Source organism: Centroberyx gerrardi, chromosome 18 (genome assembly GCF_048128805.1).
Source record: "Centroberyx gerrardi isolate f3 chromosome 18, fCenGer3.hap1.cur.20231027, whole genome shotgun sequence".
Classification (NCBI taxonomy): domain Eukaryota; kingdom Metazoa; phylum Chordata; class Actinopteri; order Beryciformes; family Berycidae; genus Centroberyx; species Centroberyx gerrardi.
This window is the reverse complement of record NC_136014.1, coordinates 4959438-4986975: the sequence shown is the minus strand read 5'-3', so window position 1 is coordinate 4986975 and position 27538 is coordinate 4959438. Positions and strand designations below refer to the sequence as shown.

The window sequence follows — 27538 nt, the reverse complement described above, 5'->3', positions numbered from 1 at the left end:
ATGTAGGGCTATGTGGAAACAAACAACATTGATCTAATCTCAACCAGGAGCCCAAAGTCAGTGCACACAGTGCTTCCTCCTTTGATCACTTCCTCAAGTTTAAGTCTTCAGTAATGAGTGAGGGATTAGCCTCAAGATACTCAATACAGTTTAGTTGATAAAATATTTCTTTAGTGAATTTTAAGAATAATGTGACCTAGACATGGTGGTAATAAGAGTAACTGTCACACACTCGATTCATATGTTGCAAAGTTGTGGAGTGGAGGTTTGTAGAGTGAGGTTTGTCGTTTCCAGAAATAGCATCCATAATTTTTCATAATAGACCATTAGAAGTCTATATTATTAACACCAGATCCAGATTGTTCATTGGCTTCTGAATTTAAAAGGTGGATTTACATTGTTGTGTTAATGCTAAAATCGTTGCATGGCGCATTTGGAGTTGTTAATGCCTAGTTCATAAAGATGGATGCATAGCTGAAGCCCCAGAAATTTTAATATACTGTTTGAAATGTTGGTATTGTTGTTCCGTCCAACCATGATATCCATTTTCATAAGAATATTGAAACTCTAAACAGATATCTATCTTTGTACCATCATTTGTGTGTCTACATTGCAGAACTAAATTAAATTGCTTTTTATATTGTGTAAGTTTGAAAATGTTAAAAGTTGTAACACTTTATTATAATGATAATTCATAAATGTTGAATTAATGATTATTTAATATTCATTAGTTATACTTTGATTTGTGAAATAATCGTTATGTTGGCCCTTATTGTAAAGTTGCAAATGATGTTTACAGTGCTTATTCAATGTTTAATAAGTGGTTAATAAATGTTTTTTAAATATGGAAGAAAATGATTTGCTTTTTATGAGTTACAATGTCAAAAGTGTATGACATGATAGCATTAAAAAAAGGCAATACGACTGAACCATGAAAATGTAATGGTGTTACATTGGTATATTTCCGGCATTGTATTGCATTTTTTATTCCATCATTCTCATATATTTATAACAGTTGGCCAAGCAAATTTCTGTTTCAAATCCATTTACGGTGCTGTGATGTACTAAGGTGGTGTTCAAACTTGCTGATTCTGAAATTTATAAAACCAAAGATTTGCTGCTGTCCACCACTGAAAGCATGTTGGTGAACATGCTTGCGTCAAATTTAAGACACTGGTACTCGCCTACAGGGCGGTACATCAACCTGCCCCTCCCTATCTACAATCACTGGTCAGGTTCCAAACTCCGGCTCGTGATGCAGAAAATACCTGAAAAGTCAGCCTGTTATGTGAGGAAGTGCTTAAAAAGACCTTGAAATAAATACATAAAATGTTTCTAGTGTTTGACAGAATGCAAGTCAAAACATAGAAAAGAAGACTGACATATTCTGGAACAAGCACAGATCCTTTACAGGCGCGTGTGTTCAATTCAGTACACTGAAGGATTGTGATGCGGTTATCGGTTAAATTACCTAATGCCACTAATGTTACTTAAATACGACAAGTTAATAACGTTACCTACCGTTAAGTTTGTAGGGCAGCAGAAGACGTGTTACTGTCTACAAACCCTCCAAACTCGCCTTACTAACACAGGTGAGTTTGGAGCAAATTGTGGAATGCTAAGTTTCATTTTTGTTTTCACACCAAGAGACTATGTCAGATTGAGTACAATGCTGCTGGTCTACTGGATCTCTTAGCCAAAGATGCCCTTTGATTGCTTGACTGCCTGACCTGAATATGCCTCTTGATGCCCTCAGCTGCGCTGTGGGAAAAAGATAACTCAAAAGCACTTGAACATGTGAACCTTGATTATGATAAAGCATGATAAAGTTCCTAAGGTTGTTAAAACCTTATGAACAGAAAACAGCGCTGGAAAAAGTCACTGAAAGTCCTTGAATTTGATTTAATATTGTCTGTATGAACCCCGTAACTACTTACTTTCTTACAATGTGAATCAGCACTTAACAGAGACGCTGATACACAAGTCTGCTGACTTGATTGCTCTCTCCTCTCTTAAATTTTTTCATCCAGGCCTGTTTTTTCTTGCCTGCTCTAACTTTCCTAATGGAAACCAAAAGAATTCCAATCCGTTTTCCCTCGAAAACATCTGTTTGCACCCAAAACAATTTTGAATTGACTGAATTTTGAAGTTGTTAAATTTAGTAATTTTAGTGTATCTATTTTGAGCATTGATAGCATTTTTGGTTCGTAAATGTCTTCCAAACTTTGAAGGTTTTTTTGTTTCTCTGCTAAGCACTATGATGTTTTTTTTTATATAGTCGACAGTAATAAATGACTATACTAAGCAAAATCTTGGTGTTTAATATGCAACATACAGCTGTGTAGTCCGACAAAAATATATGCGCATCTCAAAAGTATCAACGATCCGGCCGCATTTCAGATCCAGCAACGAGCTGCGTGTGCATCTGGTGTAGCTGAGCTGTTACACTGGTTTCAAGTTACTGGTCAAGAAGAACTCTGAAGTGCCTCATTGTTTACACTATGAGAAAATCATAATTTTCTCATAGTGTATTCTGGTCTCTTGGTGTGAAAACAAACAATTTGCTCCAAACTCACCTGTGTTATTCTATTCATGAATAGAGGCTTTTCAGTTGTGCCACAGATCTCGCATCAGCCAGTTCTGGTGCCATCACAGAGGTCTATTGAAGATTGGCTATGTGCAAATTATGGCTACATATATTTAACAACCAGGGAGGAAAAAGAGAGATACCTGAAAACGATTGTTGTGGTGTGGTTGTAGGTCAATTAAGTAATATTATAACAAGTAAAAGTTTTATGTAGACTGATATAGAGCCCTGCACGGGCCTCAAATTTAGGCCCTAGCCCGGCCCGGGCCCTAGACATTCAGGCCCGAGCCCTAAGGCTTATGAGAATTCTCATCCCGAGCCCGATGTTTTTTTTTAATATAAACCTAAAGTGTTTGATCAATTTCCAATAGCCTATTAAATCAAAACTACACCAAACACCATACAAAACCATTCCAAAGCGTTACCAGTATTAAATGTGTCAGTTCAGGCCGAGCGCAGAGCCGGATCGGAGCCGCAACTCTGGAGATACGCAACACTTCTATTTTTGACGGACTACGCATCTGTCTGTTCCGTATTTTAGCCATATAAATGTATATAATGCCAATAGTTTGCTTATTGTAGTCATTTATCACCATGTCAGCTAACAAAACAAAGGATACATGAACCAATGTCGCTTAAATAAATGTTGGAGAGGAGTTTATCCACAGATATCGGCTGAGAAGCCTTCTATTTGGCGACAGTACACCTACACTCAAAAAAGTGACAGAAGTACTCCTCTCTGGTACATTAATGTTCCTCACAGTACAACGTGAGTTGTTTATAGAACAATAAGCGAAACTAGATAACTGTGTTCACTTACCCATAGATAAAAACCCAGATACGGGCAGCAGAATGGGCAGACCGCAGGCGGAACCGTAACGGAGCTGGTGTAGCAGCTTAGATACGCAAACGGGACGCATGCTGTGTAGGATGATCAAAAGCTTCACCAAAGAACATGGCTAAAGTCCATTTTCTCAAGAACATTTCAAGAACAGTAACGTTAGTCCATGAGGCCAGTGCTTGCTTGGAAGCGACGAGAGGGCGTGTGTGTGCGCCAGACTGTGTGTGTAGCCTATGTGATAGGCTAAAACGTTTCTCTATTTCAACTTTTATAATCAATTTTTATTTATTTTCTTAAATGAGTAGTTTCTTTGATTGATATCTCTATTGATTTCAAGTCCCAAACCAAAAAATAAATAAAAATAAAAATAACAGGCCCGGGCCAGACCCGAGCCCGAGCTAGTGATGTGAAAATCGGCCCGATGCCCGGCCCGAATCTGTCAATAGAGTCAGAATGCAGGGCTCTAGACTGATAAGGTAGATTTGTTTCCCAATGTAGGTTCCTGTGACACAGTAAACTGTCTTGTGTTTAGCCCTAGTCTCTTCTTCAAAACACTCTGGACTTGTAGTTTGAGAAGAGTCAGCTCAGTTAACCTGAACAAACTGTTAGCTAGATAACTTGCCAGCAAGCTCATTTAGCAAAGTCACCAATGTTAATGTTAACATGCGACTACAAGCCACTACTAACAAACTAAACTCAATCTCTTTTCAAATATTTATGGACTTGATGTTGTATACTGAGGAGGTAGCCCATTTTCAATCAGCTGTGTGTTACATTTTCTTCAATAAAGTAGCAATAATCAGATGGGATAATAATAATAAGCAAATTTTACAGTAATCTGGTAGCCAATGGTACCTTCTTTAGCCAATATTATCTATATATCTTAGCTTGGTAAATCTTGCTAAGATACTGAGCTTGACAAGTTTAATGCCATTAAAATGCAACCAAACTGTAATCTGGCTCCAACTGAAAAATATCAAGTCTGTCATTATTTGAATATATTGTGCAGAGAATTAAAGAACATTTTGCACACAGCCCCCTTCCCAACCAAGTAACCTGCCATACTACTAAGCATTGTGAACATCAGTAAGGGCCAAGATAAATTTCATTCATGTTTTACAAAAGTTATTAACCTTTTACTAAGGATTGTGAACATCAGTCATTCCACATAATGTTTTCTTATATTTTACAAATAATTTATGAATTATTTAGGAATGCTTAATAACATTTGAAAGTGTTTAACCTGGATAAAATGAAATGAAATAGAACTAAATTTTCTGACAAATTATTAACTAAGGCAATCAAAATGTTTGCATTCATAATACAACATGTACATGATTCATTGAATTGTTAACATGCAGTAATGAATGGTTAAATATTTACATTATCTACAAGTAATTAGTAACCATTTCCGGAAATTAACTAGTCAAGTTGTTACTTAACCATTAAATAATTAATAAATATTAAATAATGCTAAATTCGCCATTTATCAATAATCCCTATTATAAAGTGTTACCGAACTGAGACAGTCAATGATACTGCTTAGCCAGAGTTGCGCTGTGCTGCCTTATCAGATTGGCCGAATGTGTGGTGAAAACTAGTTGAATTACAGCAATATTAAAGACAAAAGTGGTTGTTCTTTCCGATGGTGTTCAACAAGATTGACTTGTAATTTTATAAGCCTTTTATCAAGAAACTGCATTCCAGGTGTTTTTATTGATACTGTACAATATGTCTATCAAATTTGAATAGCACATTAAAATTCTAATATGATACAAACAATGTTAGAACAGTAGTAGTTTAAGTAAGGATAACTCTCCAGTTTTGCACTTTGAGTCAATGGTCTTTATACTCCTTCCATTCCTATCTGTAATTGAAGTATTGAAAGCAATAGAGAATGGAATTATTACTGATTGAAAGCAGCTAAGAGTGACTGCGATATACATTTACTATATTTTACATTTATTTTAAATATTTTAAATTAGCTGATGCTCTTATGCAGAGTGACTTGCAATGAGTGCAACACTAGAATAGTCTTATTCAACAGTAGCATATGCTTAAATTCCTACAGTAGATCACCAGCATTGCTAGCAGCTAATAGTAAGGAGTTAGTCATAGCACTCTCACAATAAATGTAGCAATCCTATTTATTCTTTGTTGCAGGATACTTGGTAGAATAGCCAAATGACAGAGAAGTGACAGAAAAGTGTCACATTTTGGCATTAAACAACTTATGACTTTAAAAGTGTGTTGATTGTAGGCCGTGAGGTCTCAGACTGTCACCAATATGAGTTCTCACCCTGCCACCATCACTGTGACTATGTGATTTTATTGATGATACGTGATGTTGTTTGCCAGAGATGCACATGAAATTGATCAGTTTTAGCAATATGTCGTGAAACCATATTAGTGAGTCATTCGAGATAACAAGGTTGTGAAACTTTCTCAGCAATGTTTTGTAAAAGCGTTTCGTAATAAGTATAATAACCTTTATTTGTGTAGCAGATTTCATAAACAACATGCAGCTGAAAGTGCTTTAAACCAATAGAAGGCAAAGAAAAAAATATTTAGACTGTTCATCAGAACAGTGTCACTGACTCAGTGGCTCTGTGTGTATGTAAACTGCCTTCAGAAGTCAGGGTTGTGAGTTCAAACCCCCGGTGGGCCACCAAAACTACAAATATCATTCACTTCCATTGTACATGAGGTGCTCAAATGACCAATAGTTTTAGTGTCGCTTTGTGATAGTGCTATGGTGTTAGTGCTAATGATTGTGATAAGGTGTTATATCCCATAAAATGAACGTTACTGTGTCCAAACATAGGTAACTTGGTCACATGAAGGCACTATTCTTTGCAAGCTACGGTTTCTCATCTTAGTACAATTTAGCACATTGTGCTTGGACCCTGTTCATTGCCGCATGCGGCTATATTAATCAGATTGTTATTGAAAGTATCAAGCATTTTATGAACTGAGCAGTTTAGACAAAATGAGTCCAATTCTCTTACAGGCTCCGGGAACTTAAGCTCTGCTATTGCATCTAGGAACTGCTTTTGAACTACAATTTCTTTCATGTTCCTGGTTACAATCCAATGAGCATCAAAGAATACACAACAGTGCTCAGAAACAGAGATATTAGACATTGAAACATTGTCAACCCTCTTGTCACAACCAGGTCAAGTGTGTTAACATGTTGGTGTGTAGCCTCAGTGACATGTTGAGTTAGTTCTAAACTGTCCAGTAGGTTGATGAATTCCATAGCCTTCGAATCAACCATATTTTTATGTGAATGTTTAGATCACCATTTAAAATTCTTATATCATGTCCGGTGATAATAAGTGATATCAATCAAGAGAATTATGGGGAAAAAAATTATAGTTGCTTAGGTGGCCGATAGAACGTTGAAATGAGAACTACTGTTTCAGTGTTGATGACAAAGGCCAGATATTCCAAGGACAAGAACTCTCCTAGGTTAACTTTTGTACGGTTAAATTGATCTGATAGTGGCTATTCCATCCCCTTGTCTGCCCTGTCTGATTGATAGAAGCTGTAATTTGGAGGACATGCTTCAATGAGTGTTTCATTGCTATTTTCATCTAACCTAAAGTTAAAGTTTCTGTTAAAAACACAAAATCAAGTTTATAAATAACAATAAGATCATTAATTAAAAATTATTTGTTTGTTAGTGGCCTAACATTTTAGCACCCATATTAATGTTTGATGTCCACTTAAGTCTCTGTTCTGTATGTATTCTGCACAGTGTAATACATGCAGTGTTTATAGTTAAAAATGGCACATTTTATGGCATTTTTCATTATTATTTTGACATCAAACACTAATATGGGTGCTCACTTATTAGATTTGACGGTTACATACTAGTGATGGGAATTACGGCTCTTTGAAGGGAGCCGGATCTTATGGCTCCGTTCCTTTCCGAGAGCCGTTCAAAAGAACGGCTCATCGTTCTTTTTTCTTTTTTTTTTAGGGGGCGGGGGGTTACTAGGTTTATCTGCAAAATAATCACTAGGATAATGATAGGGTAAGATTTGGATCAGATTCAAATTTAGACATCCCACCAATATAATTTCATTTTGTATGTGTGGACTAGGTTTAGCAGCACTAAATTACTCATATTGCCAGATCTAATGTCAATGATCTGCATTGTAAACATTACACAAGGTGACGCCATATCCCTCTGCTTTGTCAGTGAATTTACTACTTTGAATTTACCCTCTGTATGAAATGTGTTATGTAAATAAAGTTGCCTTGCCTTGAATGCAATTCATGCAACACTTAATATTAGAAAACTTTTTATTGGCACAATAAAAAAACAAGTATAATGATCTTTTGTGCAAAACAGATTTTAGTGCAAATCAGATAGATAAACAATTATCTGAAAAACATTTCACACGAGAAAATTTGTAAGAATAAATAGTAAAACAACTTATCAAAATAATACTTTGTGCAAAAGGCCCATACTACAGCCAACTTCTGAACAATATTTCAATATTATAAAAATAGAGAAAAATTAAATAAAATAGAGAAAAATATACAGATACTACTAGTATAAACCCTGCAATGGACTAGTGAACTGTCCTGGGGTGTGTACACCTGAGCTACTTGTAAACAATAACATAACACAATAAAAATTTGTAAACAAGGCTCCAACAACAGCCCTGAAATGTGAGGCAGAGAAAAACAATCTATTTTTACTCACAGAAAAATGTGTAACTTGTAAAGTATAAACTGTTTATTTACCTTTCAACCATAAGTCACCTTAATGCTTTTACTAGGTCAACATTTTAAAGCAAATATCCTATGTTATTGTTTATGCAACACACAGATACTAGGTACTTTGTTATCCAACACCCATTGATACTTTTTTTTCTTTGTGTAAAGCAACTTGATTCAAATCTGAGGCTTGCTACATCTCTCAGCCAGCCAAACTACTACTCAAGCAGCATGCTTTATGCCATCATCTATGGCAAATTTGCATTCAGGAAAGCAAGTTCCCTCACTTTTGAGGGCTTAATGCGATTTCTCCTCTCTGAGATGATTTGTCCAGTCTTGGAGAATATTCTCTCTGACGGAACTGACGTTACCACAATGCAAAGCCTTTCCGCCATGAGCTTGGTGAGCCTGGGGTACACGGTGGCCCGACTTTCCCACCACTTGAGAGGGTCTGAGGATTTTGGAAGAAGGGGCTCCTCAAGGTAAGACCGCACCTCCATGATGGCATCTGCTGTGGGACTCCTTGTTGACACTGCACCAGCTACCCGCTCATAGAAATGGCTCCAAACGACTGATCCTTGTGCAGCACTGCCTGCTCCTTCCTGTTGACCTGGTTGCTGGCTGGGTTCGCTGCTGCTGAGAGTGACTCTTCCTGCTGCAGTTGCTATTCTCTGGAAAGCCTCATCTGCAGCTCTGGCATCCCCAAATGCCACCTTTTTTAATCTTGGGTCAAGCGCAGCAGCATCTCCAAGGGTGTGGTTATATTCCATTCTGTGGAATCTACCTGCCATGTTTGCACATAGAGAGTTCACCAAATCTGATGCTTGTTGTGTTGTTACACTTCTCTGGCAGTTGGCTGTGACTCTCTGCAGTCCCTTGGCCAGCAATATTACCTTTGAGGCAGTCACGTAGCTAGTGAGAAAAAAACTGGGAATATTACTATACATAGTGAGACAATTATTATAAAGTGTTACCAACAATGACACACTATACTATATACACTGGTATCTATATCATTTTATATAATACAAATAAAATGGTCTCAAACATTCATAATTTGTTAGGTATTTTTGCATGCATGCTATAGAAAGCTACAGCTGACCAACTCTAACTATGGAATAACATACCTTTCTCCACTGATCTCCACAGTGACTTCCTGAAAGGGCTCCAGGATACTGCACACCTCCTGCAGTATGCTCCATTCTTCTTGGGACAAAGGGCTGACTGATGCATTTTTGATGGCCAGGGTGGAGATAATGGCATCCTTGGATTGCAGAAAACTCTTCAACATGTCATATGTAGAGTTCCATCTTGTGATGCAGTCCTGTTTGGGTCGTAGCTCTGCCATCCCCATTTGGATCTGAGTGGCCTTCAGTTTTTCTGCACCTAGTGTGCTCCTGTGAAAGTATTCCACTGCCTCTTTCACTTTATCCAGAATGGGTTTTAGGCCTTTGAGGGCATCTCTGGCAATCAGATTGATGGTATGCGCCAGGCAAGGAAGGTGGGTCCATTTTGTGATTTGTATAGCCTTCGTAATGTTAGCAGCATTGTCAGTTATGCAGCAAACCACTTTATCTTCCACTTTCCAATCTTTTGCAACATTGAGAAGCTTTTCGGCCAGGTTTTCTGCTGTGTGCCGGTCAGTAAATTAAAAAAACAGTCCAATAGGCAGGAGGACATGTTGAAATCTTCAATGAAGTGGCATGTTACTGCCATAAATGAGGTTGTAGCCCTTGATGTCCAACAATCTGTGGTTAAGCAAACTGCTGACACTTTAGACACCCTTTCCTTCAGTGATGCTGCTTCTCTCTGATAAATGTTTGAAACTGTCTGGGATACTGTCTTCCTTGATGGAAGAGTGTAGGAAGGGTTGAGAGCATTGCTGTATCGCTTGAATCCTTTGTCTGCCACAATTTTGAATGGCTGGAAGTCAGTGGCAATCATTTTAGCAAGCTCTTCATCTATCTTCCCCTGTCTCAATGGGGTTATGACAGGTGCTGCATAATCGTGGAGAGATGTCTGTCTTATTTTAGGTCTTGTGCCAGTGGTTCTATGAGAGCTTGGTGCCTGGCCAGGCAAAGATGTAGGCCCAGTGGTAGTTTCAGAGGTAGATGCATGGGTGTGAGTGACAGTGGATGACTGACTTGTACCTGATGTGGTAGTGGTTTCAGCAGAAGCACTGGCGCCGTCGTTATCTTGGTCATCATTATCGTTGGAACGTTGTCGTCTCACCTCGGCCACTTGCACCGTTGGATGTTGTGTTTTTAAGTGGCGGTGAAGATTGTTTGTTGACCCTGCTTTAAATGATATTTTTGATTTGCAAATATTGCACTCCGCTTTATCGTTGCTTTTATTAGTGAAGTGCATCCAAATGCTTCTGCGTTTTCGAGTTTGGCTCATTTTTTTCCTTCCAAACACGTCTACCTCTTGTGACTGGCTGGTTCTCACTTCACGTAAAGGGGAGTGGATTTTAGTGATGTTACGTTCGCAAACAATCAGAATGTAGCTGCCTCGCAAGGTAAAAATCCAGTGGATTTTTACCTTGCGAGGCAGCTGGATTCGCGAGATCACGAACACGCGAGACCATCTGGCGCGTCAGGTTAAGTGGATTTAGGGCAGGCACTGGCAGTGAAATTTGGGCACAACAATAAAAAGAACGACTCTCAAGTACGACTCGGTTCCCTTCGTTCGTACCAAAGAGCCGTTGAAAAGCATCGGATCGTTCGCGAACGTCACTATTACATACAAAGTAATTGGTTTAAAACAGTATTTCTACCTATTTTCTAGATCTCACGCTTTTATTCTGAAGGCTAAACGGCCAATCTGGAAGTCTTGTTTCTGCTTATTCGAGCTAGTCTTACCTATCAAGGTCAGGGTGCGCGCACGTGACGTATTTTGAAATAACAGAGTGGTGATTTCACTGGTGATTATGCTGGACGAGCTGCATGGACCTGTATGGTTATTTTCTGTTATTTTTTTCACCGTGAAGTAGGGGTGTCACGATTCTCCAAATCCATGATTCGATTTGACTTTCGATTTTAAGGTCACGATTCGATTCGATTTTCGATTTAAACTTTTTTTTTTTCAGCACTGACGGCTATGCCATTGTTACACTATCGAGTCTTGATTTGTAAAGATCAACAGATCATTGGTTTTATGCCCTGACAACTGTCATTTACATTTTCAAATTCTTCTTTAAAAAGATGGTATCAAGTTTGATATAACTGCCATATTTTTTTTTTTGGAATGTACCACACTAAGGCCATATGGTCTAATTTTTTCAAAGTTTTTCCATTTAAAAAAACACAACTTTCCCATTAATTTGGTGCCAAATACATGGCAAGGCGATTCAGGGCGTCCTTACTTCAGTGTCAACATTCACAGTATGACAAAACAGATCCTTCCTATCTTGGCTAACGATAAGCTTTCAAAATACATACAAAACCTCCAGCGCTTCAGCCCACACAGTAGTAAGATCAGACAATAATAGTCGCCAAACAAATATGGAAAAAGTCGCCAAACTTATATGGATAAAAGTCGCTGCAACCCGGCCAGTCCTCCTACCGACTCTTCGGTGCACTGCCTCCCGGAAAACAGCGTCCGTCTCCGGCGGTGAGAGCAGGTAGGTCCCGCTGTTTAGTGAAGGTGATCTTGTGTCTTGTTTTATCGAGCAAGAACAAGTGATTTCGATCAAAAGACTTTAACTCACAATGTCTTCATAACTTTCGACTACATACGGCGGGTCAGGTTCTGTCTCACAGCACAATCTGACAGCTTCCAGAAGGTTTTAAAAGTGTGACGCTTAGCCGGCGAAGCCATTTTTAGATCTAACGTTACCGATGGAGGACGACTAAACCCGGGGAAAATCAAACGTCTCAGTGTCACCAGATATACAGTATTTTCCAGTTCCGGTTCATCGATGACAACTTGAAGTATATATAAAACAAAGCTGATAACATGATTTTCAGTTTTTGGTACATTTTAAATGATTTAAAAATGACGGGCGCTCTTTGGCACTATAGTGAAATATAGAACGGGCACTCTCTAGCAGCTACGCTGTGTCATTGAAATGTTTTTGTTTTTTTTCTTCAGACGCGAGCAAGTAGGCAGGGGTGGAGAGAAAAAAACACTGGGAGAATCGTGAACCTGCTTGTGATTTCGAAGGACGAAATCGAACGCTTATTTCGATTGATTTTCGATTTAGAATCGAAATCGTGACACCCCTACCGTGAAGTCAAGTCAAGTCAGGTCCCCAGCAACTTCAGTTATTTTGGAGATGGCTTCTACGCCGTTCCGCTGTGGAGCTCAGGGCGCTTTATGGACTAACAAACTTCACCCGAGTTTCAGCTGGCATGGGGGTGAGTAGATAATGACTGAATTTCATTTTTGGGTGAACTATTCCTTTAAGGACAGACTGTCATTGGGCATGTGGGCTGAGGTAATTCAGTAATACGTTTTGAAATAGCCTGTATTTTGCTATTATAAGGAATGTGCTGTACAAACAGATTGATTTGGTTGGGCATTTATATATCTGTTTCAAACAGAAATCAAGTGAAAGTGTTATTTAGGCAAAGGCATTTGTGTAATATGACAACCAGCTCTTTCTTTTTGGCTCCATCATGATACATAGGCTAAATAAACGCAATCTAATCGACTGTCCACAACGACGACGCTATGCACGCAACTATTACTACAACCCATGATTTGTTCATTCTTACAGTTCATTGTATAGGGAAAGCCGCCAATATATTTCAAATCTGACAAACCCGGTACTCAGCAAATCGAAGCAGTCATGTGATTCACTGCGGGAATGAAGCAGTCGCTGCTTCGGACGTCATTATTCACATGACATTTTGCGTAACAAAGCAAGCTCTGAAGTAGGGCTGCACGATTCTGGATAAAATGAGAATCTAATTTTCTTGCTTAGAATTGAGATCATGATTCTCTCAAAAAAAAAAATTATAGAAATTTTTATTGCACTCTTTTGCCTGACACAGACAAAAACAACAAAAAATATGATAATGACTGTAATGGGACTGTCACATCAACTTTGCGGGTCAAATGGGCTACACAGTGCATACACAATGTAATTATAGACTAAATTCCAATTAAATTTTAATTTAATTAACGGTATAAACTTCTCCAATCTCCAGCTGGTTTATCCCACCATCCACATTCTCCGCACACTGCACAGCAGAGGTGGGGGACTCGAGTCACATGACTTGACTCGAGTCAGACTCGAGTGGCAAATTTGAGGACTTGACACTTGCTTGACTAACATTGATAAAAGACTCGACTTGACTTTGACTTGGTATTCATGACTTGAGACTTGATTTAGACTTGAGACAGATGACTCGAAAGGACTTGACTTTTTTTTTGTATTAAATATTTGCATTTTTCTAGGTTACTTTTACGTTTTTGAAACATGATTGGGTGACTTTTAGTGCAATGCGCACAACCCAGGCTTAAAAGACAGTGTCTAGCAGGACCTAGAAAACAATGCAATACAGGATCGAGCTGAAAGCATGTTGAAAGGATTCTCCCATACCTGCGCTGATTTTCTCTCAAGCCTTATATTACCAGACCGTTTCTGATTCAGACAAGACAGCTTATGAATTGACAGCTTTTCAAGACAGAGCTTCATCATTTTGTTCGCGGTCCTTTACTAGTTCAAAGTCAATGTAACTCAACCACAGCAGAATGGTCTCTCCCTCTCTCTAATCAACTGTGTGACAAATGCAGTCCTGTGAGATCAGGCAAACAAGATGGTATTTTTCCTTGATGAGGATTAAAATTTCAGAGTTCTAAATTTATGGATGTATTAGTCTACACAATCCACAACAGAAAATAGTAATCATCAGATAGAATACTATGTTTCATTTTCGTGCAATTTGAACAATTGCCTATACAGTAGGTACTCGCGTGTGGGAAGTGGGAAACTGTTGCGGGTATAATAATCTATTTCAACATTCAAAGGGTCTTAGATAAAGATTTCAAAACTGCCATGATCATCCAGACATGCTAGTCACCCTCCACACCTAATATCAGTCATTTCAACTCTCTATTTTAACGTCACTATCCTCTATGTTGAAAACTGTCAATGGAAGGCCTAATTAAAGGAAAAATGACAAAATGCTTAGAGATGACATAGCATACCAATATTATATGCTATCATATATGTCTGTTTTAATGTAATAAGTCATTTTAAAATGTCAGTATGTGAACTAGTGTAACCAGAGCAGCCTATATTTTTAGGAAGGAGGTTGAAAAGAAAAACATACCTGCAGCTCACAAAGGTAGCAATAACTAGTGATTGGTGGACACACACTATATTACAGTCATATTCCCATTAAGTTAGTGGAGATCAACAGAAACAGAAATTTCTCAAGTATCAACAACTACCAGACATTTACAGTATCTATACCAATTGGTCCATCATCATGTTTTCTCTGAGAAAACAATCTATTTCATTTTATCAACAAAACTATTTTGCTAAATATGTTTTGCCCAAACTAATATAAAAGTAGTACTGATAATTTTTGTAACAACATGTATTTTGCACTCAAAAGAGTATTGATAAGTATTGGTATCGATAAGCAGTATCAATAGTGGTATTGGTATTAATAAAATCCTAACCATACCCATCCCTAGTTGTAGAGACTAACAGGTGCAGTTTTCTCATGACATGGCTCGCCATTGTACCCCTTTCTCTCTTATTTTAAGCACTTCTTTCATGGTGACTTGACTTGTGACTTGCTTGACCTGAGCAATGACTTGACTTGTCTTGCTTGACGTTTAGCAGTGACTCGACTTGACTTGCTTGAGTCTAAACACAGTGACTTGGGACTTGCTTCAGACTTACATTACATTACATTACATTACGTCATTTAGCAGACACTTTTGTCCAAAGCGACTTACAATAAGTACATTTTGTCAACAGTAGTGAAACCAACTATGCATCACAGTCTTCAGCAGCTAAGACTTTTAATAGGAATAAGTAGCATTCGTTGAAAATTTTGTATTTTTTTTTTATTTTAAAGTTTAAGAAGGGTAAGAAGATAGGTTAGTTCAAGAAGGGTCTAGGTGTAACCTGAAGAGATGTGTCTTTAGTCTCCGCCGAAAGATCGGCAGTGATTCGGCCGTTCTGACAGAAGGGGGGAGCTCGTTCTACCATTGTGGTGCCAGGGATGAGAAGAGTCGCGACCGGGATGAGCAACTTCTGAGCCCACGTAGCGATGGAGGGGCGAGACAACCTGCAAGGGTGGAGGAGCGGAGGGAACAAGGCGAGGTTTGGAACCTGACCATAGATTGCAGATAGGGAGGGGCAGTCTGATGTACTGCCCTGTAGGTGAGTACCAGTGTCTTGAATTTGATGTGTGCAGAGATAGGAAGCCAGTGAAGCGACCGGAAGAGGGGAGTAACGTGAGAGAATTTTGGTTGGTTGAACACCAGATGGGCTGCAGTGTTCTGAATACACTGTAAAGGTCTGATGGCAGAGGCAGGTAGCCCGGCCAGAAGAACGTTGCAGTAGTCCAGGCGGGAGATGACAAGTGCCTGGACCAGGAGTTGTGCCGCTTCCCTCGTAAGGAATGGGCGAATTTTGCGGATATTGTAGAGGGAGAACCTACAGGAGCGGGTTGTCACTGCAATGTAGGCAGAGCAGGACAGCTGGATGTCCAGGATCACCCCAAGGTTCTTGGCAGTCTGAGAGGGTAACACAGTAGTGTTGTCAATGGAGATGGAGAGGTCTGTGGAGGGCAATCTTTCCCTGGGAGAAAGAGTAGCTCCGTCTTTTCAAGATTGAGCTTGAGGTGGTGCACAGACATGCAAGCACTGATGTCTTAGAGACATGCAGAGATGCGTCCATCAATTTGTGTATCTGAGGGGAGGAAGGAGAGGTAGAGTTTAGGGTTGTCGCGGTGGGTGGTGTTACCGGTGGCATTCGGTTTTGGAGTCCACACCGGTGGCATTAGCCCCACACCGGGAATACCGTTATTTTGTATTTTGTAAAATAAAAGCACATATTCAGAGCTTCCATGTTCAAGTTAGGCTACAAAATGATAAATGGACATACTAACAACATACTGATCACTAAATCTGATCACTAATATGACAGATTAGGATGAATAGGATTAATTATTTGTCCTTACCTAGTGACAGCAATGTGTCCAGTACAATCCAATGGTAGCCTAAGGGGATGATCACACCGAGAAGCGTCGCTAGAAACGCGTCGCCACCAAAACCATTGTTTTCCTATGGTATGGCGCGCCTGGCGCGTGCTCTTCTCTTGCGATATGCGGCGCGTTTTTCTGGCGGTTTTTAGGCGCACATAAAAGTTAAAATATTCTCAACCTATCAGCGCAAGGCGCGGAGTCGCACCGCTCGTCAGTGTCACATTTGGGCCAGGCAACCAATCAAATCAAGCAGAAGGCGGGCTTTCCTTCCTGTTTTGATGCGGTTTGATGTGGTGGGAACGGTGGGACAGAGGAAAACACGGATGTAAAGCTGATATTAGCGGTCTTTAACCCGGTCGCACACGCAGCCCTGCTCCACAGGCCATCAAGCTGTTTTGCCCGACGCAGTCTGCCTAGGCGTTTTTGAAGCAGATGTGCCTGTAGCGACGCTTCTCGGTGTGATCGCCCCTTAAAGAAGGGCAATATGCCAGAATCTGCACTGCACTCACATTAACTACCTGAGTGTTGAACAGTGTTATAAATCGCTGATTAAAAAGTGTTACGTTTACAAATGCCGTTAACATGAGTTTGGAGAGGAATTATAAGTTTCACTTTCATTATAGTGACGCTGACTTTGATAGCGCTTAGACCCTCTAGTGGCGACAGGCGGTATAACCGGTGTGACCGGTGTTGAGGAGGGAAACGACACCGGTGTCAAAATGACACCACCGTGACAACTCTAGTAGAGTTGAGTGTCGTCGGCATAGCAGTGATAGGAGAAGCCATGAGAGGAGATCACATGGCCGAGGGATTTAGTATATAGAGAGAATAGCATGGGCCCCAGGACTGAGCCCTGAGGGACACCGGTGTTAAGAGTGCAGGGTCTGGACAGAGATCCCCCCCATGAGACCTGGTAAGAGCGGTTAGATAGATAGGATGTGAACCAGGAGTGTGCAGATCCAGTGATTACTTGAATAAGAGAAAAAACCCTACTCCCCCTACTGAATTTTTGGTGGATATGGCTAAATTGATTCTCAACAGGAACTACTTTAAGTTTGAAGACTCATATTATTTACAGTGTCAGGGTGTAAGTATGGGAAGTCCATGTTCTCCTAATTATGCCAATTTATTTATGGGAAAATTTGAAGAAGAGTTTGTGTACCACAATAATCCTTTCTTTTCGTTGTTGAAATGTTGGTTCCGCTTTATTGATGATGTCTTCTTTATTTTTACGGGGACACTTGATCAACTGGAGGAGTTCAAAATTTACATTAACTCTAGAATGCCTTCTATAAAATTTTCATTAGAGTATAGTCAAGAATCTGTGGCTTTTCTAGATGTACTGGTGAACAAAGCAGAACAGTTGAAGACCAAGGTATATAGAAAGAAAACTCTAGAATGCCTTCTATAAAATTTTCATTAGAGTATAGTCAAGAATCTGTGGCTTTTCTAGATGTACTGGTGAACAAAGCAGAACAGTTGAAGACCAAGGTATATAGAAAGAAAACTGATGGCAACAGTTTTTTGGATTATGCTAGCTATCATCCCCCTGGTCTTAAAAAGGGTTTGCCCTATAGCCAGTTGTTGAGAATTAAGAGAATTTGTAGTACTGAGAACGCTTTTGAGGAACAAGCTGCTGAGTTATGCACACGGTTTAGGTCTAAGGGTTATGACAACAGAGTCCTAGATGATTGTCTGCGGAGAGTAAGAAATATTGACAGAAAGAACCTTTTAACTCATAAACCCTCTAACTCAGGGGACTTCAATATTGTGTGTGCTACCACCTTTTCCCCCATTTCTCATGAAATTAAAAAGTGTGTTAAGAAGCACTGGCACATCCTATCTAGTGATCCCCACATAGGCCATGTTTTTAAGAATGCTCCTATTTTTGCCCACAAACGAGCTAGAAACTTAAGGGATACACTAGTTAGAGCTGACTGTTACATACGTCCTCAACATTTCTTATCCAATTTACCCAATGGTAATTTCCCATGTTCCAATTGTGTTCAGTGTAATGCTATGATCAGAGGAGAGTCTTTTGTACATCCACACTCTGGCAAAAAGTTTTTTATTAAGAGTAGGATTTCTTGTAAGACAAAACATGTGGTTTACCTTTTGAAATGCCCATGTGGGATGTGCTATGTTGGCAAAACTAAAAGAGAACTAAAAACCCGGATATCTGAGCATAAAAGTAATATTAGGAATAGGGATGAGAAGTCCTCAGTAGCGAGACACTTTAACTCAGCAGGCCATGACGTGTGTTCCTTGAGGTTCCAAGGTATAGAAGAAGTCAGACCTTTGAAAAGAGGGGGTGATAGGGATAAGACACTTTTGCAGAGAGAGGCGTTTTGGATACATACTCTACAAACTGAACACCCCAAAGGTCTGAATGAGGAATTATTATTAGGGTGTTTTCTCTGAAATTGTCTGAACTAGGATTTGTGAAATTGTTTTTGAATACATATTTAAAGTTTTTTCTTTGTTGTGTATTGATATGTGCTGCACTCAGTCCTTCTACTTTGTTGTCGGGCTCATATGTCTTAGGACACGTGGAGGGTGGCGATTAATTAGTGGCTCTACTCCCTACTTTAAGGAGAGCCCAGGCTGTTTGGGCACATTGGCCTGCGGCAGCTGACTGCATGTTCTATTGGCCAATTGTATGTGCAGTTGTTTAGTGTCAGAAGGGTTATATCTTTTTCCTGTATAAGGGAAGATTTAGCCTCCCTTAATTTCTATTTTCTGTGTAGAGGACCTGTTTTTTGAAATGATTACAACTTGTGAGATATGTGCAGAGACATTTAGCTATATATATTTTTATTCTTCCATTCTTATATTGCATTTTTCTTGATATTTATCATTATTTTTTCTTAAGTGTTATGTCTATGCTGTGGATTGTGTATTCCTGGAGTTGTCCGTACTGAGTGGGGGAACCTGGCACGTCGATTTATCTTTGTTAGTGACTCTTTGAGAAGGTATTTTCCACATTGATTGTATAATTAATTGAACTGTATGCGTGTATGTATTTAAGTTTCACTTCCGCTTGGACCAACACAACGCTGATGATGGCTTATTGCTGAAACGCGTCCGTCGTTTGTGCTCTATAGCTGCCCATTCAAATATATGATAAAAGGACATTAAGAGTGCTGGCTTTTCTTTCTTCAGATCCAGTGATTCCCAGTTCAGATAGGATGGAGAGAAGGATTTGGTGGTCAACTGTATCAAAAGCAGCAGACAAGTCAAGGAGGACAAGGACAGAGGAGAGGGATGAAGCCCTGGCAGTGTGCAGGGCCTCTGTGACAGCAAGGAGTGCAGTCTCAGTAGAGTGAGAAGCCTTGAAACTGGTTTGAAGAGGGTCCAGGAGGTCATTCTGAGAGAGATAGAGAGAAAGTTGGTTGGAAACTGCTCGCTCAAGGGTTTTGGATAGAAATGAGAGAAGAGATACAGGTCTGTAGTTCTGGATAGCAGCAGGGTCAAGGGAGGGTTTCTTAAGAAGAGGCTTGACTCAGCTGGAACAAAGCCTGAGGACAGAGAGGAATTGATAAGGGTAGTGAGGAAGGGAGTGATGTCGGTGGAGATGGGTTGGAGAAGAGTGGAAGGGATAGGATCAAGGGGGCAGGTGGTGGCTCGGTTAGACCTGACAAGTGTGAGGACATCTTCTGGGGAGAGGGTAGAGAAGGAAGCAAGCCCAGGGACAAGGGGCAGAGAAGCAGGTTTGGAGTAAGGAATAGTGTTGTTAGTGGCTGGATGATGGAAGGAACAGCTGATGTCATCCACCTTCTTAGCAAAGTAGTTGACAAAATCATCAGCTGAGAGGGAAGAGGGGGGGGGGGGGGGTTGAGGAGGGAGGAGAAGGTGGAAAACAGTTTACTGGGGTTAGAGGCAGAAGACTGGATTTCAGTAATGAAGAAGGAAGTCTTTGCTGTTGACACAGCAGAGGTGAAGTTGGAGAGGAGAAGGTGGTAGGCAGCGAGATCGTCAGGGCGCTGCGATTTTCTCCATTTCCTCTCAGCCGCCCGAAGCTCTGTTCTATGAGTTCGCAGAGATTCAGACAGCCAAGGAGTGGGTGGAGAGGATCGAGCTGGTTTAGTGGTTAGTGGGCAGAGAGAGTCAAGAGAGGAGGAAAGAGAGGATAGAAGAGTAGTGGAGAGCGAGGTAGGTGAGAGAGCTTTTAGGTTGCGTCGGGTGGTGATAGTGTGAGTGGATGTTGAGTGGGAAGTGGGGGGTGAGATGGGAAGGGAGAAGGTTATAAAGTGATGGTCAGATACAGGAAGAGGGGCAACAGTAAGGTTGGAGGTGCAGCAGGATCTGGTGAAAATCAGGTCAAGCAGGTTCCCTGCTTTATGAGTCGGAGGAGATTGAGAGAGGGAGAGGTCAAAGGAAGAGAAAAAGTTAAGGAAGGCCAGAGATTGCAATTTCTCCAGCTGGATGTTAAAGTCACAGAAGAATGAGTGGAGTGCCATCCTAAGGAAAGAAGGAGAGGAGGACATCCATCTCGTCAAGGAAGTCACCAAGCTGACCTGAAGGATATTGAGATGCGTGAAAGAGGAGTGACAGTGTAGGTCCACTTGGGTGAAATGAGGAGTCCGGTGCCTCCCCCATGGCCAGAGGCTCTGGGGGTGTGAGAGAAAGAATAAGCAGCAGAGAGGGCTACTGGGGTGGCACTATTTTCAGGTATGATCAGATCTCCGTGAGGGCCAGAAAGTAAAGGGATTGAGATAGAGCAAGAGCTGAGATGGTCTCAGTTTTTTTAACTGCCGACTGGCAGTTCTAGAGTCCTCCAGCAATAGTAAGAGAAGGACTACTGGTGCAAATTGGGTAAATAAGATTACATGGGTTTCTACACCTGAAAATAGTGCCATGTCTATGGGGCCTCTGAGCTGATGTTACAACAGGGATGGGAGAGAGACATATAGTGTAGCAGACAGGAAAGCAGTTAGTAGGAAAGCAGTTAACTAGGAAAGGTAGTTACAAGAACCCTAGCCAACCCTAGCTGTGTGTCCCTATTCTGTGGCCTACCCTCGATGGACTCCCGCAGATAGACTCCCTAGTGTTTGTGCGCCTGGAGTCTTCGTGCGCAGGGGCTGACAGCAAGAGGCTGACGCTACAGCTGACGCTGTAGAATGACTGTGCTGAAAAGTACCAGTTCACCAGAGGAGTTCAAGCCACTCCCAGCAATTAACAACTACTTGAACACTAACTGGCCTTCCCCAGCCAAGCACTTTGAAATTTAACTGCTTTCACCTAGACTAGTTTCAGCGAAACTACTAAGCACCAAACCAAACACTTTCAAATTAAACACAGATTTAACTAAAACAGAAAGATAGCACGGTAACAAACAAATAGCTCACCAAGTGCTGCTAGATCCCAACAAAAGTGCTCTACTGACCCAAGCTGAGATAAAAACAGAAGATTCTACACTGCAGACAAAATGTGTACTGACTTGAAGGTTAAGACTTGAGACTTGCTTGTGACTTGCACATGTGTGACTTACTCCCACCTCTGCTGCACAGTGTAGCATTAAGTATAGCCTTAGTTACGTGAGTCTACGTGAGCGTTTGGTGAATCTGACGTGGCACACTCATACGAGTCCACCTCATGAAAAAAGTACGAGTAATTTAAGATAAGAATACAAAAATGTTCTTGCATGAGGCCCATTGTCTCGGGGTTGTCGGAAAATCATTCTGGGAAATGCAGGAAATCACTAACTGAAGTAGAAGAGGACCAGGCAGGTTGAGGGAAAGTGGGTATAACGAAAAGGTGAATTACATCACTTCTTCACAAAATAACTCTGGAATGCACTGAATATACTTTGCAGTGGAGTATTGTTATCCAGTTAACTTTGTGTCCATCTGTTGAGATGTAAACTCAAATTTGTTCCATTTATCCTCAAATTGTCCTTGAATTCTGAGTACATGTGTTACCTTTTCCATGGGAAAAATCTGTCACACTATGTCCAACCACTGGTCGTGAGCTGGAGGGATCAACCCTATGGCTTTCTTATTGGCTGCTAGTCATAGCCTCACCAAATATTTATCATCACCTAATACATCTTCATGTTTCCAGGGTACAGTACAGAACATTTCTTAGGAAACTCATATACAAGAATACCTTTTGTCCCAGAACAGCTGTAGTTTCTGACAGTTCCAAAATACATGTGAGTGATTTGCATCCAATTGACCTTACCTTCTCCAACATGGCTGAGTTTGAAGTTGTCTACCCTTAACTAAAGGTGTTCTAAAAAAAAAATGACACAAACTTCCAACAGAATTCCTTCCATCTCTGTGAAGTAGTGAATGTGTTTTATCTTACATGTTACACCAGTCATCATTTTAGATTTCAGTATCCAGTTCTGCTTCTGTTTAACTACAGTAAACCAATTCTTTAATGTAAATGCTGTGATTGGATCCGAAATGACACTGCCAGTTCCATATCCCCCACTAAGCACTGAATGATGTAATCTTGAATCTTTGCTTCCATATCATTCCATCTTGTAATGTATTTAGGACTACAGAAGCACACTACTGGTAATTTTTGTAGTCATACCGCATTTTGTAGGCATACCTCATCTTTGGGAAGATTTCGGTTCTTGTATCTAGTTCTAGGCTTCTTTCCATTCCACATAAATCTGGAAACCATCTTGTCCCATATTATTAACTGATTTTAAGGTGCCATTACTGGCAAGGACTGAAAAAGGTAAAGAAGCCTTGGACATATATTTGTTTCATCACTTCTATTCTTGAACTAAAATCTAGTGTTAAGGTGGACCATCTCTAGTGAGTCTAACAGTGTTAGCTCGCTTTAGCTAACACCATTAGACTCAAGATTGTTAATCTTCCATGGCAATTTAAGAAATAAATATTATATAAATATTATTAACCAAGTAATTTCATGAGGCAGCACAGGTGATAAGCACATCACAGAAAACTGGACATCTGGAGATGCTGTCCTTGCAGATAGAGGGTTCAATATCAGAGATACTATAGGCAGTGAACACTTAAAAATACCAGCATTCACCAAGGGCAAACGGCAACTGCATCCAGTAGAAATAGAAGTAATAAGGGCACTTGCTGCCATTTGAATCCATATAGAGAGAGTCATTGGTCTTGTCAGGAACAAGTACAGCATCTTACAGAGCGACATCCCCCTGTCTCTGTACCAAGCAGCAGCAACTCAAGGACAGATCACATCCCTTGACAAGATAGTCACAGTTTGCTGTGTCCTTTGCAATATTTGCCCCTCTATGTTCTCCACAGAATAGCTACGAACAAAGAACATCAGTAGCACCATGAACTTATGGATACATTGTACCTGACTTTTACTGAGCCTGCAATATGTGTGACACTTGCTTAGTTGATGGTACCAAGATGCAACTAGTTTGCAGCACAGCAATACTAATAAAAAGGAAGAGTGACTGAGTAACTGTGGGATACAGTGAAAGTGCCTTCATTCCTTGTTCTCTATGGGGGACGCAGCAGTCAGTTTCACCCATCCTATAAGCATTGTCATGAAAAGTGCCTATGGGTGAATGTGGAGTGGAGTGTTTATCACTAATCACTTATCACAACGTTTACCCTTGACAGTGTTGTCATCCAAACACAACCTGCAGCTAACATGCGTCTCTTTAAAAGCCTTCACCTTCATTTTGGTCTTCTTATGGTTCAGAGATTGTGAGGTGAATGCACTTGGTAAGGTGAGCTGCTATAGTACCGTGACGTGCCGCTCACGCTACATGTGCTTTCTCTTGGCTTATAGACACAAATAAAAAGAAAACATGCAGTTGGTCATCTACCTCTTGTGTGTGTGTGTGTGAGAGAACTATAAGACAATCAACAGATTGATGCTGACCAATGTTTAGAAATCCAGCGCTATAGTGAGAGAGACAGAGAGACAGTAAATGTGGCAATTGTTAGATGGAAGGATGGAAGGCATACACACACACACACGCACACACACAGATGATTCATATAACATCTTCCACACTTCTTACCAGCTTTAAATCACTCCTCAAAGCTGCTATGTTAACACGCACACACACACACACACACACACACACACAAACTGAAGTGTGATCATTTTATTAACTGATGACAAGAGGTTAGGGTTAGCTACACCGTTCTTTTTTTTCTACCCCTCTAACAGAGCATTTTCATAAGACAAATTGAATATCAGTGTTCATCATCATCTTGAAATCAAATTACAGTAACTCATTCACTTTAATAATAACACAAAGGAGAGTTGCTTTGACTTTTCATAATGCAGATTTATTAATCAGGGCAGTGCAGGGCATATGTTGATTGACATGAAAAACATCACTTCATCTCAAGTGAGTCATGGAAACATGAGACTACTAGTATGGTAGTTAGTCAATTTGTTACTCGCGTTGCAGAGCAAGAAGCTTTAGTACAAAGAGACAATTCTATTCTGTTTTTCACAAAGCATAGCATGGAGTGGCCCCTTTAGATGAACCCTGAAAGGTTTAGCGTCCATACTGGTTTCCTCCTTGCTGGTCCATGTTGTAGTTTTGGCCTCCCCGACCGCCTCCATTCCTGGTGGAGAAGGAAGGGAATCACACTCAGATTTTATTTGACAAGATGAAATTGATGTATTACTTTAAAGACTACTAGTCACTGTCATAATGTGACAGTGGTTGAGTTTGGGAAGAACCGTACTGGTTTCCTCCTTGCTGGTTCATGCTGTAGTCTTGGCCTCCGTACGGGCCACAGCCGCCATTCCTGGTGCAGGAGAAAGGGAATCGCATGACAAAATTGATATATTACTTTAAAGACTACTAGTCACTGTAGTCATAATGTGACAGTTGTTTAGTTTAAGAAGAACCTTACTGGTTGCCTCCTCGCTGGTTCATATTGTAGTTCTGTCTACATTCCCCAGAATCAACCATGAAGACGACCAGCATCAAGACAGCGAAGGCCACGGCACACTTCATCCTGAAAACAAGAACCAAACATATCGGACACATTTCAACCCAGCTGTTTTTAGTCTTGTGACTATATCAATGTGACAAATACATTTTATGCTTTTTTCATGTATTTTTGTGAACAGTTGTCATCTTATTTCATTCGGCCATCCAACAATGTAATTCAGGGTACAAATCACAATATACATTCAGTGTCCTTACTTAGCATGGATCCCAAGGACATTGTCTTCCTCATATTAGTAAAATAAAGATAAAATATTTACTTCTTACCTTTCCACAGATTGAGAGTCAACGTTAAAAGGCTGTTGTCAAAGACAGCAAAGTGAAGAGTGTTAGATCTACAGGTGATGTGAATCTTGGCATCTGACAGTTGAGAGTTGAGTACACCCATCTTTATATGGGCAAGGCTGGCTTGGTTTATGGGTGGGTATTAGTCTCCTTTGGGTTCATTTTCTCAATGTATGTGTAGTATTCTGCAGGTTGGACATACAGTCTCATTGTATTTCGTAACATAGGGTTATCTAGACAAAAAACATTGATCTAATCTCAACCAGGAGCCCTGAGTCAGTCCACACAGGACTTCCTCTTTTTATCACTTCCTCAAATTCAAGTCTTCAATAGTAAGTGAGGGATTAGCCTCAAGATAATCATAATAAATAATAATAAACTTTATTTATATAGCACCTTTCAAAACAATTTTAACAAAGTGCTTAACAACAAATTAAAGCAGAGTAAAAAGATATGGTAGTATTGATAAAAACACAACTACAGCAATAAGAAGTAAAAATAGAGAAACTACGAAACAAGGAATGAAAAATAAACACAAATAAAAATCATAAGAAAGCCTCTATACAAAAATGTGTTTTGAGGAGAGACTTTAGGAGAGATGACACTGAATTTGCTAGCCTGAGATTCTCAGGCAGGGCGTTTAGTTTAGGAGCCCTGATGTACCTTTAGATATGGGATTAAAAGGTCAGTGATGTAGCTGGGAGCCAGACCAGTGCCTTGCAAGTTATGAGCAAAATTTTAAAATCAATTCTAAATCTAAAGGTAGCCAGTGAAGAGAAGCTAAAATGGGGGTGACATGGTCCTGACTTTTAGTATTGGTTAAAAGCCTTGCTACCTCATTTTGCACTAACTGCAGGTGGAAGAGGGACATTTGGCTGAGGCAGGAATAAAGAGCATTACAGTAGTCTAAGAAAGATGCGATGAAGGCATGGATAACCTTCTCAAGGTCAGCAAAGGACAACAAGGAGCTTATCTTAGATATGTTTATCATGGTGGATTTTCTTCTCTCTTCAACTTCCCCCTCAGGTTCGAGGAGAACGAATGAGACAAACTCTGACAATTTTCTCTTTGCTTTATTCTTCATATAACAGAGTACATCATACAACTGATATGTGAAGGGTCTGACCGAGAATTCTCATCTTCAGGTTCTTTTCTATCTTCTAACCTCCCTTCACACAGTGCTCCACCTAGAAGGATAGTCTGCTTCCAAACTTGACCTAATGTAGCTCTCTAATTGGTCTAACTGTCGGAATATGGTCAGTGCGTTAATCCAGCTATTGCAGACGGAAAGCACCTGCTGTTTTGTACCTCAAGGCCGAAACTAGGAGTCTTCCTCCATAATTGCTGGATCATTCTGTCCTTGATATGAATGCTCTTCTGTGCAATATTGGATACAACCTCTCTTTCTGGCAATAACAATCCCATTATTCTCGCTTGTCTGTGAGAAACATACTGGCATGAGCTGGTATCAAAGGCCTCTTTCTCTCTACTCTCTTCTTACTGTGCATAGTACATGTATGTGTGCTGTCTGATCAAAGGAATGTGCAAATATATATTTCTCTTTGATTATATTGATTACGTGTATAGATTATGCATTGACTATGAAGATAACATAATTTCCTTCAACATGTTCTGTAGACTGTAGAAAGCCAGACTGTACCACTCTTTTTACTTGCTCCTCGAAACAGTTTCTGGCAAAAGGTTTAATGTTGATTGACCAGTTGCCAAGTTTGCTTTGAAAACAGAACATTTTCTGATTTGCTGTCATTGAATTTTGGGACATCCAGCACTTAATATCTGAAAGGCAGTCAATTAGGTTATTGAGGCTGCTGGAATCGTAAGGTTTTAGGGATATATATATATATCTATGTATCATCTGCATAACAGTGAAAATTATATACGTATATAAAATTACATTATATCTGCGGATGATATTGCCGAGAGGAAGCATATAGACGGAGAAAAGTAACAGGCCTAGGGTT

At 40.1% G+C, this 27538-nt stretch overlaps 1 protein-coding gene and 1 long non-coding RNA gene across 5 annotated transcripts in view; one reads left to right on the top strand and one right to left on the bottom strand.

Annotated features, from left to right (window-relative positions):
• Positions 1 to 27538, top strand: part of LOC139912423 (exostosin-1) — a 357310-nt gene that overhangs the window by 136603 nt on the left and 193169 nt on the right. The window lies entirely within an intron of this gene.
• LOC139912424 (uncharacterized) lies at positions 24573 to 25665 on the bottom strand. Its single transcript, XR_013507427.1, has 4 exons — positions 25539 to 25665; positions 25174 to 25278; positions 25003 to 25065; positions 24573 to 24879 (listed from the first exon to the last, which is right to left on the bottom strand). It is a non-coding gene; the product is annotated as an uncharacterized LOC139912424 (long non-coding RNA).